General features: G+C 37.7%; 14 non-coding genes across 14 annotated transcripts; 12 read left to right on the top strand and 2 right to left on the bottom strand.

Annotated features, from left to right (window-relative positions):
* Nucleotides 1-2235: 2235 nt before the first annotated feature.
* Nucleotides 2236-2308, top strand: Trnat-agu. The gene has a single exon. It is a non-coding gene; the product is annotated as a tRNA-Thr (tRNA).
* A 2990-nt stretch (nucleotides 2309-5298) lies between these two features.
* Trnat-ugu lies at nucleotides 5299-5371 on the top strand. The gene has a single exon. It is a non-coding gene; the product is annotated as a tRNA-Thr (tRNA).
* A 1822-nt stretch (nucleotides 5372-7193) lies between these two features.
* Trnat-agu lies at nucleotides 7194-7266 on the top strand. The gene has a single exon. It is a non-coding gene; the product is annotated as a tRNA-Thr (tRNA).
* A 3661-nt stretch (nucleotides 7267-10927) lies between these two features.
* On the bottom strand, nucleotides 10928-11000 carry Trnat-ugu. Its single transcript has one exon. It is a non-coding gene; the product is annotated as a tRNA-Thr (tRNA).
* A 292-nt stretch (nucleotides 11001-11292) lies between these two features.
* Trnat-ugu lies at nucleotides 11293-11365 on the bottom strand. The gene has a single exon. It is a non-coding gene; the product is annotated as a tRNA-Thr (tRNA).
* A 1862-nt stretch (nucleotides 11366-13227) lies between these two features.
* On the top strand, nucleotides 13228-13300 carry Trnat-ugu. The gene has a single exon. It is a non-coding gene; the product is annotated as a tRNA-Thr (tRNA).
* Nucleotides 13301-15368: 2068 nt separating this feature from the next.
* Nucleotides 15369-15441, top strand: Trnat-agu. The gene has a single exon. It is a non-coding gene; the product is annotated as a tRNA-Thr (tRNA).
* Nucleotides 15442-15777: 336 nt separating this feature from the next.
* Trnat-agu lies at nucleotides 15778-15851 on the top strand. The gene has a single exon. It is a non-coding gene; the product is annotated as a tRNA-Thr (tRNA).
* Nucleotides 15852-17348: 1497 nt separating this feature from the next.
* On the top strand, nucleotides 17349-17421 carry Trnat-ugu. The gene has a single exon. It is a non-coding gene; the product is annotated as a tRNA-Thr (tRNA).
* A 412-nt stretch (nucleotides 17422-17833) lies between these two features.
* Nucleotides 17834-17906, top strand: Trnat-agu. The gene has a single exon. It is a non-coding gene; the product is annotated as a tRNA-Thr (tRNA).
* Nucleotides 17907-18237: 331 nt separating this feature from the next.
* Trnat-agu lies at nucleotides 18238-18311 on the top strand. The gene has a single exon. It is a non-coding gene; the product is annotated as a tRNA-Thr (tRNA).
* Nucleotides 18312-18608: 297 nt separating this feature from the next.
* On the top strand, nucleotides 18609-18681 carry Trnat-agu. The gene has a single exon. It is a non-coding gene; the product is annotated as a tRNA-Thr (tRNA).
* Nucleotides 18682-19827: 1146 nt separating this feature from the next.
* Trnat-ugu lies at nucleotides 19828-19900 on the top strand. Its single transcript has one exon. It is a non-coding gene; the product is annotated as a tRNA-Thr (tRNA).
* Nucleotides 19901-20314: 414 nt separating this feature from the next.
* On the top strand, nucleotides 20315-20387 carry Trnat-agu. The gene has a single exon. It is a non-coding gene; the product is annotated as a tRNA-Thr (tRNA).
* The last annotated feature ends 1387 nt before the right edge of the window (nucleotides 20388-21774 follow it).

Raw genomic sequence — 21774 nt, 5'->3', positions numbered from 1 at the left:
TGTAATTAAGAGCAAAGGGCAGTGGTCCCAAACCTGTAGCACACGGTATAAATGGCACAGTGCATACAAGAGATTGGCATAATATTGATTTAGACTTTTTTATGTAATATGCCTGGGAATATAGTTCTTTACATTGACTGAACTCATTGATTCGCACATCTCTCCTCCCATTACCCCCCTTTCTTTCTTCCTTTCGCTCTCTCTCTCTCTCTTTCTGTATTTCATTCTTTCTCTCTCTCTTTCTTTCTCTACCCCCTCCCTTCCCCCCTCTCTATCTATCAATCTCTATTTCTCTCTCTCTCTTTATCTCTTTATTCTTTCTATCTCCCTCCCTTTCTCTCTCTCTCTACATCCTTCCCTTCCCCCCCCCCCCTCTATCTATCTATCTATCTCTATCTCTCTCTCTTTCATTCTTTCTCTCTCTCTCTCTCTCTCTCTCTCTCTCTCTCTCTCTCTCTCTCTCTCTCTCTCTCTCATCTCTCTCATTCCTCTTCCAAACTCAACTATAGTCTCATCTCTTCCCTTTCCGATCTGCTTTTAGCTCCTCTCATCATTTTAACATGTTTTTCCTCATTTTATAACCTGTCCTTTTTTTCTTTACCCTTTTACACATACTTAACACTCGTCCTCAGTTTACTTACCTCACACTCGCTATTCAGTAGACAAGTAGATCAAACATGTGTAGATTGATTAATGAGTAACCTTTTTACCACGTCATGCGGCCTACACGCTTCCCACATCTGCATTCTCTGTAGCCTTCGAATATAGCCTGTGACAGCGATCACTATTTCATTTCCCCAATGAAAGCATGTATGGATTATAGTATGGATTATAGCATGTCGTGATTGTTATTAAACCCTAAATGTTATGGGATAGACTATCATTGAGTGTCAAATGAAATCTAGAACCGTTAACAGAAAATTGTTGCAATTAATCACATATTACACTTACACTCACGACTGACCAATGATTTATTATCTGACAAGGGTTCGAATCTATAATATTTACATTAATAGAACAATAAATGTGAAAAATTTCAGTCATTTATCTTAGGGATAAATCCCTAGTGGGTAAAGATCAACGTATTTTCGGTTTCGACGCCGTTTCGCCTGTCTCTTCAGTATTTAATTTCGAAGTGTGACTTCGAAAAAAAGAGGGCGTAAGCATGCCAGAGATGTTTGACTGTGTTGTTTTTCTCTACAAAATAGTATCAGCTTATTTTCGTTTTTAGATATAGTTTCTGAAAAGTATGAAAAAACTAGCAACAGGACTGATCATCCACACGTACACAAATATGTTATATTTGCCTCTGGACCAACATTAAAATCTGATGAATGGCCTGAATGTTTCAAGCATTTCAAATAAATGACTGCCTCGCGGAAGCTTGGAAAGTAGCGTCCGGAGACGTCGAGAACAAGGGCCGCATGTGTCACCGTTCGATCAATACACAATTAACAAATTCGAAACCATGTGGAATTCATCGTTACTCTGTGTGTGTTTGTACGTATATGTATATGTATATGCATGTAAATATGTATATGTATATGCATGTAAATATGTATATGTATTTATGTATATATACACATCTATCTATTTATGTATCGATATTTCTACACTACACACACACACACACACACACACAGACATACACACACACACACACACACACACACGCACGCACGCACGCACACACACACACACACACACATATATATATATATGTATATATATATATATATATATATATATATATATATATATATATATATATATATATATATATATATGTGTGTGTGTATGTGTGTGTGTGTGAGTGTGTTTGTGTATTATATGTAAACATATATGCATATACATATACATACTTAGAACCATACGTATACATGCACATGCACACACACACACAAATATATTTCCCATATGCAATTTTACTCGTAACTTGGAGACGTGTGTATTTTGACGACTAAGTATTGATATTATATGTAAGACTAATGCTAAGAAATTCAAGTAAATTATGGAGGGTGATACAATGAATCATAAATAATGTAAGAAAGCATGGATAATAATCAATGAGAAAATGTAATAGTTAATGATAACTGAACAATTGAATACTTTCCCGAGAGACAGAACCGCAGGGTTTTGAGAGTGGGTTGCTCTGTAGGTTTAACTTCATTTCCAACCATTTAAAAACGGTTCATATATGCAAAAGTAACGCAGGTTGTAAGAGAGTATATAACAGCCTCCATAGCTCAGTGGCTAGAGCGCTGGTCTAGTAAACCAGAGGCCAGGAGTTCGATTCTCCTTGGAGGCAAGGAATAATAATATTTTTCCTTGTTACTGTCAAGACGCAAGTCAATCACATTCTGCCAGGTTGTACCTAGAAAATATAATGAAAAGGGTTTTGTCTGCATTATTGTTATAAACAACATACATAATTATGACGTATGTATTTTTATGCGTACATCCATTCCCAAAAGTAGTTGGCACTACCATTGACTTCTGTTACCATGGTAGTCTAATGAATACCAACAGGCTGCCAAGGGCAAGAAAAGCTGCACTTAGGTAGCTGAAACGACGCCTCGGTGATGTGAATTGATCCATTACAAAAGGACTTGAGCCAAGGCCAGGCGTGCTAAAACAGGCTTGACGGACATTGTGGACATAGTATGTCTCCTCGATTAACTCCGAGGCCCCCTTGGGCATGGGTATGGGACAAGGGACAATGTACGATCGCTGGAAAATGCACATCAGTGTCACCACCTATTCTGAAGATAGACGGCATAATCCTCACAGACAAAAATCTTACACTGCCGATTCTTCCTCCTTCGGGCTGAACAGGAACGACGCCTAATGTTTTTCAGTAGAACTGCAGCAACTTCCTTACAGCTTGTCATCTTTGCGTAGGGAGAAGGACTCTGCTTTACATCTCGGCCGTAAGAAGGAAGTTACCATATTCCATACTAAATGATATCTCAAGTTTCCGTTGGAGCTATAATCATTCCTATTCCCAAACCTGGTAAGGATGCTTCCATACCAGGAAATTGCAGACCGATTTCTCTCACCAACTGCATCTGCAAGCTGATGGAGAAAATGGTAAACTTCAAGTTGACATGGTTACTAGAAAAAGAAAACGTGCTAACCCCACAGCAACATTAAGATCGATCACAGATACCCTGAGGATGTTAGCAGTCTTCTTTGACCTCAAAAAGGCTGACTATACTACTTGGACACATGGCATACTAATGAAATTGTATTAAATTGGTTTAAGAGGGGCATTACCTACCATCCTACACAGCTTCCTCACTAATAGGAAGTTTAGAGTGCGGGTGGGAGACAGTTTCTCTAACCTGGAAGATCACCTGAAAGGGAATCCCACAAGGGAGTGTCCTGTGACCCTGTTTGCCATTGCTGGTTGTTCCAAGTGCTGTCTCGTGTAGTCCGTAGGTGGATGACTTATCTGTGCTGCTCAGAGGAAGCTTACAGGGTGTGAAAGTACTCATGTAGACGTGAGTAAATCAAGTTGTGCAGTGGATAACATACCGTGGGTTCAGAGCAAGACCTTGGCTATTGATTTGAAGTTCCATGCTTCCCTCTATGAAGTAATTGGGTCTAATTTTTTACCCAAGGCTTACATGGGTGCCTCACATCAAACAGTTAAAAGTGAAGATTACAAAAGAGCTTAGTATCTTGTGGGTTCTTTCTCACCCACCTTGGGGTCCAGACTGCACAATGCTTCTGCGGCTTTACTGGGTGCTTAGTCGTAGCAAACTTGGATGTGAGGCTTATTCATCTACAACTCCCACTGTTCTCCGGATGTTGTATTTGAAGCTCTCAGAATCCGTACAGGGGCTTTCAGGTCTTTATCCGTATCCCATTGTGTGGATTTTGGATGATATCCCATTGTGTGGATTTTGGATGACCACCTCTTTTATTACACTGGGACTACATGAACCTAATTAACTACACAAGACTACAAATGATTCAGGGATATCCTGCATCCAGATCGGTTTTTAACCCTATTGAGGACAGCCAATTTTATGGTATGAATCTCTCCAAGGTTCTAGCTGTTGGAACTCCCCAGTTTCCCCCTTGGACCAAGAATCAGATGCAATATATATAGAGTATTCAAAATCTGAAAATGGTGTGGGCTTTGCAGCAGTGAGCAGTGATTCTTCGGCAACCTCGATCTTCACTGCAGAGTTACAGGCCATCCTTGCAGCAGTCAGAATGACTAGAGATCGTCGGAACCATTCTGTTGTAATATGTTGTGACTCTCATAGTGCTTTGTAAGCAATCATGAGTTTAAACTCATCACATCTTAGTGGTAAGAGAGGTTCAAGATTAGCTTGCACTGATGTCAGCACGTAAGAAGACAACAGTTTTGAGTGCTAGTGCATGTTGACACCCATGGGAATGAGCGAGCTGATCAGAGGGCCGAAAGCAGCTGCCGCTCAGCCCTTTTCTTGCTGACTTGAGACCCAGCATCAGTTGACTTTGTGGTAAATGGAGGGAACAATGGAGGTGTACCTGTAGAAACAAACTGTGAGAGATTAGAGATGATGACCTTGGCAGTTGGGTAGCCAGCGTCCATCCCATCCAACAAATAGAAGTCGTATTAACGAGGCTGAGAATCGGGGCACACAAGACTGACTCATAGGCCGATGATGGCTAAAAATGAAGCACGGTGTAAGGGATGCCATTAACGGTTGCACATGTAGTGGAAAGGTGTACAGCATTCTCAGACCAAAGGCGTACTTGTCCCCCCATGTATACGGAGAAGTGTATTGTCTTTATTGACAGCTTTACAGGCATATCTGTTTTTCAGAAGAAAATATGTACTAGTCAATTAATGTTATAATTTCTCGTCAAATGTAAACTCATAACAAAACAGACGAAGGTTTAAGGTCGAACGGAAGTGATACAACGTGTTTACTAAAGCAAGTAATAATTTTCGAGTTATAAATAAAAGTGAACACGAAGAGCAGAGGGCATAAGCTAACTGAATGTAAGAAATACCATTCATGCTGATTGGTGTTTGCTCTAGGTGGCACAGTGTGGGTTGCCAGTGACCAGAACAAGACAAGTACTGTGTCTATAAAATTCTGTTGATACAATTTATAGTCTATATACAGGAATTCGATCCCGACCACACTGACAGAATTACTAGTGCATACAATCTAACTAAGATGAAGCACATGTTCTTTATTTAACTGTGATTGGAATTTGACAAAAGTGGTGTATGGCGATCAAACCCTGCTAATATATATGTAATGTTTGTTTTTTTTATCTCTCAAAAAGCAAGCCTTCATAGCTCAGTGGCTAGAGCGCTGGTCTTGTAAACCAGAGGCCAGGAGTTCGATCCTCCTTGGAGGCAGAAAATGATTATTTTCCTTTATGTTATCGAGAAACCGTAACACGAAAAACAAGAGGCTAATGCTGCAGTAATATATATATGTATGTGTGTGTGTGTGTGTGTGTGTGTGTGTGTATGTGTATATATATGTACATATATATATACATATATATATATATATATATATATATATATATATATATATATATATATATATATATATATATATATATATATAATATATATATATATATATATATATATATATATATATATATATATATATATATATACGTATATATACATATATATATATATATATATATATATATATATATATATATATATATATATATATATATATATATATATATATATATATATATGCAAGCTCCAAACTCCGTGTTTTGAGATCATCGATAATAAAGGTGCTCAATACTTTAGTCATATACATCTGCATCTTAAAACTTTGCAAAACTACAGATTGACTTTAGTACTCCAGTGGCATTAGATTCCCTTAAAATATATAGTAAGTAGCCAAATTGTCCAAAACAAATTGCATCTTTGTGTGGACATAATGCATTCTGCTCTGTAATCTATTGCGGCAAATATTATCACATAATTAGGCAGATTTTTTTTTTTTTTTTTTTTTTTTTTTTTTTTTTTTTTTTTTTTTTAAGGTGAAGCACATTTCCTCCATTGTTTAGAGTTTTGGATAGATAATGGTCTGGCAAACAAACTATGGTAAACATAAGGTACAGTCATGGACAAAAGCTGTTTACCGTGAATGATGTTTCGAAACCCTCATATTCCAAATAACAAGGGCTACATTATTTGGGTGTCCGGAATAGAATTCGAAACTTATTTAACAAGAGTTTTTTGTAAAATCAATACATGCTGCTGTTGGGTACTGAAGAATCCAAAGCCTCTCATTTGTATGTATTTGATTGAGACAATTGTGATCTTCGATACGTTTCCTTTTTCTGTGTATTTATTTATCATTATTATTTTTTTTATGAATATATTTTTGTGTTTGTGTGACTTTCCCTTGTATCTTACAGTGATTCAGTGACGAAAAGGTATCTGAGCCGATCTTTGCCTGATATGGGGGCAGTTCAAATGTTAGTCAGTGTGGAAATTTCCAAAAAATTCTTATACTGCTGATTCAATGAGACCCCATTCTTTGTTTGAGGGCTTGCAAGGGTGTATGTGTGTGTGCTTATCTCTAGTTATCTACCTTTTCAACTATATATATATGTGTGTGTGTGTGTGTGTGTGTGTGTGTGTGTGTGTGTGTGTGTGTGTGTGTGGGAGTATACATAGTGCACCTTTTACTAGGGTTTATGAAAATTAACACACTTCTCGGGGCAACATTATTTAGACAGTGCATTAAATAAAAAGGCTCTTTTTACGGATCCCCCTTGTAAAGGTTAGTAAAGATATCTACCATCCATACCCTTAGTTCATTTAAAGCCCGAGTTGGAAATACAGCAGCAGTTGAGGGAGATCTTAATAAAACGTCTTCCTTTTTATATATTTGTACAGGTGGCTCCAAGACAAACGGTATGGGAGGAGATTCAGACTACCAAATTATACACACCAGCAGTAGAGGGAGATCATAATAAAACATTTTTCTTTTTTATATAATTGTGCAGGTGGGTATATTGTTGACAAAATGCTAGAGATTCAGACTACCAAATATACATTGATATTACCTGTAACAAATCTATAAGTTATGCAGGATTGACGACCAATGATAGAATGGTTATTTTTCTGATTCCAAGCATCCATAAATGGTTCACGTATGCATCAGTCACACTTGCTGAATAATGTGTAAATGGTAGCCTCCATAGCTCAGTGGCTAGAGCGCTGGTCTAGTAAACCAGAGGTCAGGAGTTCGATCCTCCTTGGAGGCAGTAAGTGTTAAATTGTTCTTTAAATTACCGAGAAACCTTAACACAGAGCACACACAGAGAGAGAGAGAGACATAATAAGCTAACGGTGTACAGTGGTGTCATATTTGATATAAGGATAATGTTTTCTCAAGAAAATATGCTTTAGTAGGCTGAGTCGCTTCACAGATTATGTATTATTCATCTATATAATTTCTCCAAGGAAATTGAAGCATTGGAAGATTTGTAGCATGGCATGTATTCAAGTTTATATTTAGAACATTGAATGACAATATCAGAATATTTCAAAGTTTAGGTGTTAGAAAAAAACAACATATTCAAGAAGTATTAGAAATACAGATTTGAATATATAGCAGTCCATCAATGATTGCTGAAGTACATGGTAAAGGGAAATTAAAGATTCCTTAGAATATAAAGCATGACAACTCATCTGGAGTTCGCATACATTTTGCAGTCGTGACATCACTGTTGAAAGGTAACAAATATGAGTGGTTGGCATGAAATACATGGAACATACTTTCAACAAATTATACTGCTAGGTATACCTATCAAGACATATATGTATTTTAAATAAAAGAGGAAACAATTTAACATAATCACAGGCTCACCAACTTCAATCTGAATGCGAGGACATACATATATATTACATAATATACATGTGGACCACGAAATTTGATATATCATACCCAAAAACGTGATATCCAGATAGGAAGTGAATCGAGAACACAAATAAATCACAGATATTGCTGAAGCCTATAGCAATTAATTTCAAGGGCAATAGGCCATGAGTAATTGAAGAATGCAAACAGTAGGCTCTGGTCTCAAAAAAGTCGAAATTGATTGGTGTAAATGGATGCACACGACTAAGAGAACCACTTTTCCTGATTACAGAATTTTCAAAACATGTTGGTTTTTCGTTGCTTGATGAAATATCCACCTGCAAAGAATTTCAGTAAAAGCATTTTAAAATATGTACTCCTCACTCAGAGTTTGTACTTTTCATGGCATTACTACTTACACTTATAACAGACATCCTAGTGGGAATGAAATATGTATTCACAAACTGATATATATATATATATATATATATATATATATATATATATATATATATATATATATATATATATATATATATAAGGCCGAGTGGTTAGAGCATCGGTCTCAAGACTGGCGCGACGGCAATCTGAGTTCGAGGGTTCGAGTCACCGACCGGCGCGTTGTTCCCTTGGGCAAGGAACTTCACCTCGATTACCTACCTAGCCACTGGGTGGGCAAGCCAGCCCAAGTCAGTGCTGGTCCCAAGCCCGGATAAAATAGAAAGAATGATTACCTAAAAGGTAACACCGGCACTCTCCGTGGGAAGAAACTGGGGACCCTACCACGTACTCACTCCAAGAGCATCACAACATGAAAACTACAATTAAGTATCATGCTGTGACCATGGCGGCTCAAACATGAACCTACCGTTAAAAAGAAAAAAAAAAAAAAAGAGAGAGAGAAAGAGAGAGAGAGAGAGAGAGAGAGAGAGAGAGAGAGAGAGAGAGAGAGAGAGAGAGAGAGAGAAATAAATAAATAAATAAATATATATATATATATATATATATATATATATATATATATATATATATATATATATATATATCAATAGAATATACTCTTCCTAAAAATATTACACTGTGACATATCTGTCAACAGAAGTTAGAAACCCGTCACTCAGTTAAACGTTTTTCTTAACGTCCCGAGCTTATTGCTACTGTCAAAGATGCCGAAAGAGTAGTAAGCTATAACAAAGTAATAAAGTAATTGACTTATCACTTTAAAAGAAATAAGACAAATCAAATTTACCTATGGTGAAAATTTAATTAACAATTTTGTGAAACCCACAAGTGCTACTTAATCATTTCTTATTATGTCTGCTAATTCTGACTTTAAGAAAGGAAGCCTCCATAGCTCAGTGGCTAGTGTAGTCTAGTAAACTAGGACAGGCCAGGAGTTCAATTTTCCTTGGAAGCAGAAAGTGATCACTGTTCTTTGTTACAGAGAAGAACACGAACGAAGAACAGAAAGGCAAACATAATAAGCTAATGGCACACAGTCCATGTTTAATCAGTACTTAATTCATTTTGCAGTAAGCACCAGAACAAAAAGTATTGCTCGCTAATTGTGATTATAAGGTTGAAAAAAAAAATCTATCATAGGTCGTCAATCCTGCAAAATCTATAGCTTTGTCACAGACAATATCAATGTATAATTTGGTAGTCTGAATCTCTAGCAATTCGTCAACAATATACCCACTTGTACAACTATATAAAAAAGGAAAATGTTTTTATTATGATCTCCCTCTACTGCTGGTGTGTCTCCAACTCAGGGACCATGGACCTGGTTGATGAAATCCAAGTATTCATGAAGCTGTTTCCCCTGGCACAGTGTTTTAAATGAACTAAGGGTATGGATGGTAGATATCTTTACAAGGGAGATCCGTAAGAACCTTTTTATTTAATGCACCGTCTAAATGATGTTGCACCGTCTAAAAGATGAGAAGTGTGTTAATCTGCACAAAACCTAGTAAAAGGTGTGCTATGTTTACTCACACACACACATATATAGTTGAATAGATAGATAACTAGAAATATGAACACACATACACCCTTGCAAGCCCTCAAACGAAGAATGAAACAGCATTAAAAGAACTTTAGAATTTTGCACACTAACACTTGACCTCCCCTCATATTAGGCAAAGATCGGCTCAGATACCTTTTCGTCGCTGAATCACTGTAAGATACATGAGGGGGGAGGGGTCACATAAACACAAAATTACATTCAATTATTAAAAATACAGAAAAAGGAAACATGTCGAAGAAACCCCAGTCAGTGTATTAAATACATGCAAATGAGAGGCTTTGGATTCTTCAGTGCCCAACAGTAACATGTATTGATTTAACATGGACTGTACATTCACAGTCAAAACTCTTGTCAAATAAGTTTCGAATTCTATCTCGGACACCCAAATAATGTTGTTGCTTGGAATAGGAGGATTTCGAAACATCATTCACGGTAAACAACTTTTGTCCATGACTGTGCCTTATGTTTGTCATAAATTCTTTTACTGTTTGTCATAAATTCTTTTACTGCTGATTCAAAGAGACCCCATTCTTTGTTTGAGGGCTTACAAGGGTGTATGTGTGTGTGTTTATTTCTAGTTATCTATCTTTTCAAATATATATATATATATATATATATATATATATATATATATATATATATATATAATTTTGATTTATATAAATTATCCAAAAATCTAAACAGTGGAGGCAATGTGCTCCATCAAAATGTGAAAAAAACATTCAGCTTAATGGTGTAATAATATCTGCCGCAAATGATTACAGAGCAGAATGCATTAAGTCAATCTGCAGTTTTGTAAAACTATAAAATGCAGATCTAAATGACAACAAAGTAATGAACATCTTTACTATCAATAATCTCACAACACGGATTTTGGAGCTTTTTTCATATATATATATATATATATATATATATATATATATATATATATATATATATATATATATATATATTTCTTTTACTGCAGCATTAGCTTATGTCTGCCTCTTGTTTTTCGTATTACGGTTTCCCGATAACATAAAGGAAAATAATAACTTTCTGCCTCCAAGGAGGATCGAACTCCTGGCCTCTGGTTTACAAGACCAGCGCTCTAGCCACTGAGCTATGAAGGCTTGTTTTTTTAAATGTAAAAAACAGTACATATATGGTAACAGGTGTTCATCGACATACAGCACTTTTCTTAGATCTCATCACAGTTAGATAAAGTATCATGCGCTTCATCTTCGTTAGATTAAAGTAATACACTAGTAATTCTTTCAGTGCGGTCGATACTATCGATGATCTCAAAACATGGATTTTGAAGCTTTTTTAAAATATATTTTTTTTTACTGCGGCATTAGCTTATGTCTGCCTCTCGTTTTTCGTGTTACGGTTTCCGATAACATAAAGGAAAATAATGATTTTTGCCTCCAAGGAGGATCGAACTCCTGGCCTCTGGTTTACAAGACCAGCGCTCTAGCCACTGAGCTATGAAGGCTTGCTTATTGAGAAGTAAAAAACGTTACATATGTAGAAACAGGTGTTCATCGTCATACAGTACTTTTGTCAGATCTCATCACAGTTACATAAAGTATCATGTGCTTCATCTTGTAGTGGGATTATTCGCCCACTCCTTGTCCTGCCACGGTACCCCCCCTTCTTTGGTATGATGAGTCCATGACATGAGTCCGATTCGAAAATGCGCACCGAGAAGTATGAGTTTTATTGTTTTATATATCATGTATTATCTTTATCCCTCGTGGTGGAAATGCGGGGTGCCGCCCGTATTTATTGTACATACAGGGACGTGGGCTTAGCTACATACATGATAACATTTATTGCCACTCATGTCCAGTAATTCGAGTGAGGACACTATCTCGCCAGGAGGATAGTGTCACCTGTAATAAAATGTAAAGATAACTGGATGGCGTCTGCTAGTGACATCATGCTAGTGGTTTGCCATGTCGTCATTAGTGACGTCATAAACCGTACAAGGCAGCCACTCACGGGTGTCCGTGTGGTCTAGAAAGTAGCCAATACCCTGGCTAGGGGGCGTTGATACCCCCGGGTACTTTGGGAGTACCGGCAGATCTGGTTTCGCCTCACCACTCTGAACCCGCTGCTTTTTATCCCGTATCATAAGGTCACGGTTAGTACTATGCTGTTTACCTGGAATAAACCAATTTATACGTTTTGAAGTTTTAGTGACTGGTGCAAGAGTGGCGAACTTATAGCTAGGTACTGTGACTAAAATAAACAGGCAAGCAGCTCAATGTAAAGTACTGTGGATATAAAGTACTCATGGATATTTGAAGATAATTTGCTTTGTAAATATATAAATGAAGGAATGATGAAGAAATGATTTAATAATCTCACGTTTCTCTTGTTTTCTCTTGTATGCGAGTGTCGTGACCTGGACTCCCCCACTATCCTGCTTTGGCCGCTACCACTTAAATGCCCGGTGTACGATGCGTGGTACTCGCACAAGATAAATTAAGCTATAAGGGAGGTGCAGATCAGGTCTCCAAGGGACACTGACTTGGAATTGCCCCGGTATCAAGTATAACGTAGCAGTACTGTGTTACTGTTACCTTATAATCTTAAATTAATTCTTTCAGTGTGGTCGGGACCGAATTCCTGTATATAGACTATAAATTGCATCAGCAGAATTTTATAAACACAGTACTTGCCTTGTTCTGGTCACTGGCAACCCGCACTGTGCCACCTAGAGCATGAATGTCATTTCTTGTATAAGCTCATGGACAGCTGTGAGAAAGGTCACTGCCGACAGCTAGTTTACCACGATGCTCTTGGCAGCAGACTTTGCTAGGAGGAACTACTTTCTGTATTACACCCACCAGAATATGGACAATTAGTCTATGATTTCATAGGCATGCTATATATGACAGCTAATGTCTCCATCACTAAGTGATGTGAAAAATGGAAGGAAGGACGAAGAATGATGGAGATGATGAATCATCTTATCAGATCTTTCTTTCGCAAGTGTCCACATCAGGAAGGCCTCCAGGTTGGTGTTCCAGAACCTCTACTCACTATAGTATGACCTGCCTTTATTCCGGGAGAAACTATGCAGCCAGCTCTGCAGCTGAAAGAGCGACTGGAAAACGAATATTATTTGCGTATCTTGCTCTGATCCCTCCTGAGGAGACCATCAGACTAAGACTATCAACACATTCTGTTAAAGGCTGTAATGAATAATCTACGTTTGATGGTAAGGTTTCTCAGTAACATAGTCAGTTCCTTTCTTGCAGTTTTCCGTCTATATCTTGCATCTGGATAAAACTCGCGTGACCATGAAAACTTGTAATTTACGTACCGTTTCTTACCTTACGATAAGAAGCCTCCATAGCTCAGTGGCTAGAGCGCTGGTCTTGTAAACCAGAGGCCAGGAGTTCGATCCTCCTTGGAGGCAGGGAGTTATTTTTTTTCTTTATATTAATAAGGAGAGGGAGACACACACACAACTGACTAATGGTAAACACGAGGTGCAGTCCAGTGCAGCCCATGTTTTTTTTCAGTACTTCTCAGCGATTTAGCACAGGTTGCCAGCACCCAGTAGAAGGTAGATATTGCACCCCTTAAACCTTTTGGTGATTATGATTATGAAGTTGGTATTGGAGAGATGGTATGTATGACCGTGCCGAAATAAGATAAATATCACAATATTTACCTATAGCGAAATTTGAATTACAAATATGGGATAAAATCCTGTTTTAACACAAGTACTGTTAATTTGTTCAGTAACAAGTGCTCGTCTAGTAAAGCAGATCAGATGCCAGGAATTTGATCTTCCTTGGAGGCAATAAGTGATCATTGTCCTTGTCCTTTATTTAATTGAGAAAAGTTGATATCAATAGAATACAGATATTATTAGCTAATGACATACGTATAGTCTATGAAGTATTTGTTCTCAGTGACATTACTATTATTAATGTTATTGTCATGGCAAGGTAACCCCCCTAGATCTGCCAATCATATATATTCTATTGGTCTTCTTGTTTTTCGTGTTATAATCAGAAATATTCTATCTGGTCTGTATTGCCTTTTTTTGATAAACTAGCTGGACCAGAGGACCAGAATTTAAATTTTCTCTCTAAGCTCCACTCGAATGTGATGTAGGTCAGCAGTGGTGTTATCTGTTTTATATAAACCTCGTCTAGAGGCAGACTGTAGTTCTATATACCTGCTGGGCACTCATGAGCAGTCAGATTTCCGAAAATTAGGCGAATTCTGATTGGCTGTCTACGGTTAAAAATAAACCAAACACATTATTTGTCATTATACATCATGCATGCCCTCTCTTCTAGACTGACGAGATCAACAAAGCAGGAGCACAATATAGCAATAAAAGCAAGTGCTGAATAAATATGGACAATACCTCGTATATACCAATAGCGTTCTGCCTACAAGGAGGATTGTACTCCTGGCCGCTGGTTTACTAGACCAGCACTTCAGCCACTGAGCTATTGAGGCTTCTTTCACATTACCGTAACCATCACACTTGTTATAGCAAGTGTTCATACTCCACTTTCAGGTTTCACAACTCTGTTAATAGAAATTCGCTACAGGTCAATAATGTAACATTTGTTGTATCATATTTCACCCCAATTAATATCAAATAATTTAACTGATTATGATTGTGCATGCGATCTGTATTCTAACTTCATAACCATTATAATCAAAACCTTTTAGGTGCAATAGTTTTCTCGGTATGCCACTGAGACAAGTACTTTATTAAGCATACACTGCGCGACATGTATGTCTTCAGTTAATGATGCCTATCAACCTCTTCTCTTCATGATCTGCTTTCTCAATAAATCAAAGGACAATAATCACTTCCTGCCTCCAAGTACGATCATGCTCCTGCCTTCTGGTGTACTAGCCACTGAATAATGAAGGCTTCTCTATTTTGGTGAAGTAAAAAAAGAAAGAAAGAAAAAGTTATGAAACATTCGTGCAACACATTGTGATACATGTCTTGGGGCTTGCAACCAATGCTACATCATTGAGAACGAACACTGATTAAACGTGGACCATGCCTTATTTATGCCACTAACTAATTTCTGTTTGCCTCTACTCTTTGTGTTCAGCTTTCTCAGTAACAAAGTGATCACTTCCTGTCTTGTGCACCTTGGCATGTGATAGCGGTAACAGTTTTATGATTAATGTCACTCCTACCTGGCGGGCAAGTCATGCTAAGAGGGGCAGGCAAGTCATACCATATCCCATGACTTCATGAACTGCCTACAAACGGTTTACATCCCTACCCTTGGCAGCAAATATTTCTTGGAACAGCTCTGTAATCCATCCACCGGCGTGAATGGCTTACCAATAGTGATGTAAATTATGGAAAGAAAGAGGGCACCTCATCAGACCTTTCGCATGAGAGGATTACATTAGGAAGATTGAAGTTGGTGTTTCAGTACCACTTAAACATTTCACTTACAATATGTCTGCTAATTCTAATTCTAAGAAAGGAAGCCTCCATAGCTCAGTGGCTAGAGCGCTGGTCTAGTAAACCAGAGGCCAGGAGTTCGATTCTCCTTGGAGGCAGAAAGTGATCATTGTCCTTTATGTTACAGAAAATCCTTAACACGAAGAACAGAGGAGCAGACAAAATAATCTAACGGCTTTCAGTCCATATTTAATCAGTACTCGGTCCGTGTTGTAACAATGATTGCAGGCACCAGAACAAAAAGTATTCCTCTCCTTGAAGCCTTTAGCTAGTTGTGGTTGTAAGGTCAGTGTGCAATTGCTGTCATGCATAACCAGAACGAATATAAAAAACTCACAATATTCACTTGCTGCAAATTTTGAATTAAACTTGAAAATGAACTTTCATGAAATCTTAGTTTAAGATGTGTGCTAACAATCTCATAATAGAGTGAAGCCTCCATAGCTCAGTGGCTAGAGCGCTGGTCTAGTAAACCAGAGGCCAGGGAGTTCGATCCTCCTTGGAGGCAGAAAGTGATCATTGTCCTTAATGTTATCGAGGGAATTTTACATGAAGAGAATAGGGAAACGCGCATCATTAGTTAATGGCATACACGACGTGCAGTCCATTTTTAATGAAGTGCTTGGCCCTAGTAGTATATAAACAAGACAAATATTACACTTCAAACCTTTCGCTGATTATGGTTAATATGTTAATATGCAGGAGCTGACATGCACATGTTAAATAAAATAATTTTCTGTTATTTTGACTGAAGTGAGATAAAACCCATAAGTGCTATATGTTAATTTTATGAAGTAATTCATAAGCCTCCATGTTATTGAGGAAATTTTACATGAAGAGAATAGGGAAACACGCATTATAAGTTAATGGCATACACGACGTGCCGTCCCTTTTTAATGAAGTGCTTGGCCCCAGTAGCATATTAACAAGACAAGTATTCCTTAAAACTTTTCGGTGATTATGGTTAATATGTTAATATGCAGGAGCTGACATGCACATGATAAAATAATTTGCCGTTATTTTGACTGAAGTAAGATAAAACCCATAAGTGCTGTGTGTTAATTTTATGAACCCTTGCTTTAATAAGTGCATCGTCTCCTGTGCATCTACAACGGAATCCTTCATAGTTCAGTGGATAGTTCACAGGTATAATAAACCAGAGGCTACCAGTCTGATCCTTCTAAGGAGCATAGATCAAATAACATACGCGCGTTCCAGTCCATGTTTGCTCAGTACTTTCTCTAAGTAGCATACTGTATCCTCCTGTATTACTGATCCTGTAAATCTAGAAGAGCTCGTATGCATGGCTGTAATGAATTTAAAAATTGTTTTATCTTAACTCTTAATAAGACTTCGGAGGTAGCTGCTACCCATTGAATTATCAGAATTTACCTAACTTATCAGAAATGTTTGTGCCAGTTGCGTATATTTAAGTTACAGCTCACTTCCATGCAAGGTCTATATAATAAGAGATCTCCCCACTGTTGTCCTACATATCATGTGAGCGGAACTTAGGTTCTACAGTATAACAGAAAAGGCAATACAGATAAGACAAATTACTTCTGATTATAACACGAGGGTTAGGTAACATAACAGAAGCAGGTATAATGATAATGATGGCAGTAGTATCATGATTGTTATTGATCTTTATTATTATTATTATTATTACTCTCGTTTATTTTACTTCACATGATCTGCAGCCAATCACTGAACACAAAGGGATTGCGAGATACTATCACACATAGACACTAGCTGGCCAGTAACAAATACTGGAACTGTAGCAAATATTGCTACTAGATGTCAGGTTAGACAGATGCAGACCATCAGATTAAGACTATCAACACATTCCACTAAAGGCTGTAATGAGTAATCTACGTTTGATGTTAAGGTTTCTCAGTAACATGGTCAGTTCCGTTCTTGCAGTTTTCCGTCTATATCTTGCGGAAGGGCTGAATGACCATAAACGCTTGTAATTTACGTACTGTTTCTTACCTTACGATAAGAAGCCTCCATAGCTCAGTGGCTAGAGCGCTGGTCTTGTAAACCAGAGGCCAGGAGTTTGATCCTCCTTGGAGGCAGAAAGTGATATTTTTTCTTTATATTAATAAGTAGAGGGAGACACACATAACTGACTAATATTTTTTCAGTACTTCTCAGCGATTTAGCACAGGTTGCCAGCACCCAGTAGAAGGTAGATATTGCACCCCTTAAACCTTTTGGTGATTATGATTATGACTTCATGAACTGCCTACAAATGGTTTACATCCCTACCCTTGGCAGCAAATATTTCTTGGAACAGCTCTCTGTAATTCATCCACCGGCGTAAATGGCTTACCAATAGTGATGTAAATTATGGAAAGAAAGACGCCGCCTCATCAGACCTTTCTTTCGCATGAGAGGATTACATTAGGAAGATTGAAGTTGGTGTTCCAGTACTACTTAAACATTTCACTTACAATATGTCTGCTAATTCTAATTCTAAGAAAGGAAGCCTCCATAGCTCAGTGGCTAGAGCGCTGGTCTAGTAAACTAGAGGCCAGGAGTTCGATTCTCCTTGGAGGCAGAAAGTGATCATTGTCCTTTATGTTACAGAAAAACCACGAAGAACAGAGGAGCAGACAAAATAATCTAACGGCTTACAGTCCATATTTAATCAGTACTCGGTCCGTGTTGTAACAAAGATTGCAGGCACCAGAACAAAAAGTATTCCTCTCCTTGAAGCCTTTAGCTAGTTGTGGTTGTAAGGTCAGTGTGCAATTGCTGCCATGCATAACCAGAACGAATATAAAAAACTCACAATATTCACTTGCTGCAAATTTTGAATTAAACTTGAAAATGAACTTTCATGAAATCTTAGTTTAAGGTGTGTACTAACAATCTCATAATAGAGTGAAGCCTCCATGTCTCAGTGGCTAGAGCGCTGGTCTAGTAAACCAGAGGCCAGGGAGTTCGATCCTCCTTGGAGGCAGGAAGTGATCATTGTCCTTAATGTTATCGAGGGAATTTTACATGAAGAGAATAGGGAAACGCGCATCATTAGTTAATGGCATACACGACGTGCAGTCCATTTTTAATGAAGTGCTTGGCCCCAGTAGCATATCAACAAGACAAATATTACACTTCAAACCTTTTGCTGATTATGGTTAATATGTTAATATGCAGGGGCTGACATGCACATGATAAATAAAATAATTTTCTGTTATTTTGACTGAAGTGAGATAAAACCCATAAGTGCTATATGTTAATTTTATGAAGTAATTCATAAGCCTCCATAGCTCAGTGGCTAGAGTGCTGGTCTAGTAAACCAGAGGCCAGGAGTTCGATCCTCTTTGGAGACAGAAAGTGATCATTGTCCTTAATGTTATTGAGGAAATTATACATGAAGAGAATGGGGAAACGCCCATTATTAGTTAATGGCATACACGACGTACCGTCCCTTTTTAATGAAGTGCTTGGCCCCAGTAGCATATTAACAAGACAAGTATTCCTTAAAACTTTTCGGTGATTATGGTTAATATGTTAATATGCAGGAGCTGACATGCACATGATAAAATAATTTGCCGTTATTTTGACTGAAGTGAGATAAAACCCATAAGTGCTGTGTGTTAATTTTATGAACCCTTGCTTTAATAAGTGCATCGTCTCCTGTGCATCTACAACGGAATCCTTCATAGTTCAGTGGATAGTTCACAGGTATAATAAACCAGAGGCTACCAGTTTGATCCTTCTAAGGAGCATAGATCATATAACATACGCGCATTCCAGTCCATGTTTGCTCAGTACTTTCTCTAAGTAGCATACTGTATCCTCCTGTATTACTGATCCTGTAAATCTAGAAGAGCTCGTATGCATGGCTGTAATGAATTTAAAAATTGTTTTATCTTAACTCTTAATAAGACTTCGGAGGTAGCTGCTACCCATTGAATTATCAGAATTTACCTAACTTATCAGAAATGTTTGTGCCAGTTGCGTATATTTAAGTTACAGCTCACTTCCATGCAAGGTCTATATAATAAGAGATCTCCCCACTGTTGTCCTACATATCATGTGAGCGGAACTTAGGTTCTACAGTATAACAGAAAAGGCAATACAGATAAGACAAATTACTTCTGATTATAACACGAGGGTTAGGTAACATAACAGAAGCAGGTATAATGATAATGATGGCAGTAGTATCATGATTGTTATTGATCTTTATTATTATTATCATTATTACTCTCGTTTATTTTAGCTGGCCAGTACCAAATACTGGAACTGTAGCAAATATTGCTACTAGATATCAGGTTAGACAGATGCAGACCATCAGATTAAGACTATCAACACATTCCACTAAAGGCTGTAATGAGTAATCTACGTTTGATGGTAAGGTTTCTCAGTAACATGGTCAGTTCCGTTCTTGCAGTTTTCCGTCTATATCTTGCGGAAGGGCTGCATGACCATAAACGCTTTTAATTTACGTACTGTTTCTTACCTTACGATAAGAAGCCTCCATAGCTCAGTGGCTAGAGCGCTAGTCTTGTAAACCAGAGGCCAGGAGTTCGATCCTCCTTGGAGGCAGAAAGTGATATTTTTTCTTTATATTAATAAGTAGAGGGAGACACACATAACTGACTAATGTTTTTTTTCAGTACTTCTCAGCGATTTAGCACAGGTTGCCAGCACCCAGTAGAAGGTAGATATTGCACCCCTTAAATCTTTTGGTGATTATGATTATGACTTCATGAACTGCCTACAAATGGTTTACATCCCTACCCTTGGCAGCAAATATTTCTTGGAACAGCTCTCTGTAATCCATCCACCGGCGTAAATGGCTTACCAATAGTGATGTAAATTATGGAAAGAAAGACGCCGCCTCATCAGACCTTTCTTTCGCATGAGAGGATTACATTAGGAAGATTGAAGTTGGTGTTCCAGTACTACTTAAACATTTCACTTACAATATGTCTGCTAATTCTAATTTTACGAAAGAAAGCCTCCATAGCTCAGTGGCTAGAGCGCTGGTCTAGTAAACCAGAGGCCAGGAGTTCGATCCTCCTTGGAGGCAGAAAGTGATCATTGTCCTTAATGTTATTGAGGAAATTTTACACTAAGAGAATAGGGAAACGTGCATCATTAGTTGATGGCATACACGACGTGCAGTCCATTTTTAATGAAGTGCTTGGCCCCAGTAGCATATTAACAAGACAAGTATTACTTAAATCCTTTCGGTGATTATGGTTGATATGTTAATAAGCTGGAGCTGACATGCACATGATAAATAAAATAATTTGATATTATTTTGAATGAAGTGAGATAAAACCCATAAGTACTGTATACTAATTTATGAACCCTTGCTTTAATAAGTGCATCATCTGTGCATCTAATGAAGAAGACTTCATAGCTCAGTTAATAGTTCACAGGTATAATAAACCAGAGGCCAGCAGTTTGATCCTTCTAGGTAGCATAGATCAAATAGCATACATGCGTTACAGTCTATGTTTACTCAGTACTTTCACTAAGTGGCATACTGTATCTTCCTGTACTAGTGATCCTGTAAATGTATATGCATGGCTGTAATGAATCTAAAAATCGTTTTATTTTAACTCTTAATAAGACTTCGGGGGTAGCTGCTACCCATCTATCAGAATTTACCTAACTTATCAGAAATGTTTGTGCCAGTTGCGTATGTTTATTATTTTTTTTTTATTATTTATTTATTCTTTATTTTTAAGCAGAAATTGTTTCAGGTATAATGGCAGGCCTTCCTGATGTGGACACTTGCAAAAAAAAGATCCGATAATATACTTCGTCTTCATTATTCTTTGTCCTTCCTTCCATTCTTCACACCCACGTTGGTGATGGAGACATTAGCTGTCAAATTTATTATACCCATGAAATCATAGACTATTTTTCCATACTCCGGTGGGTGGAATACAGAAAATAGTTCCTCCTACCTAGGACAGTATGTTGCCAAGAGCATCGTGGTAAATTAGTCGGCAATGACAACCTTTCTCACAGCCGTCCATGAGGTTATGGGTTATATCATGACCTTGGCTGACCCCTCTCAGCAGGAATATGTTCCCTTGCCTAAAAAGGGGGTAGCACTGAATATGAATTGCTACTCTTATCACATGCCATTGCGCATTTCGAGCTAAACCCGGAATATAGAACGAGTCTACATATAATGCTAAAGAAAGAAGTAGGAAAAACTTGAATAACAATCTTCATCGAATAAGGGTCACAACACAAAGATAAGTATATCAGTATATAATTTAGGTATTTCAATAAAATTAATTACTTTGCTGGCTTCATACGAATGTACTCTATAGGCAAATTCTTGCCAACTAAAGCATGCCCATCATAGACGAAAACCTCACTCTCAATTGGCTACCCTCTCCGACTCTTGACGTCGGGACCCCACCATCGCAATCGGCTCGGCAAAGTTCCTCGTC

Source organism: Penaeus monodon, chromosome 14 (genome assembly GCF_015228065.2).
Source record: "Penaeus monodon isolate SGIC_2016 chromosome 14, NSTDA_Pmon_1, whole genome shotgun sequence".
Lineage (NCBI taxonomy): Eukaryota > Metazoa > Arthropoda > Malacostraca > Decapoda > Penaeidae > Penaeus > Penaeus monodon.
The sequence above is the reverse complement of the archived record's forward strand: the minus strand, read 5'-3'. Positions and strand labels throughout refer to the sequence as shown.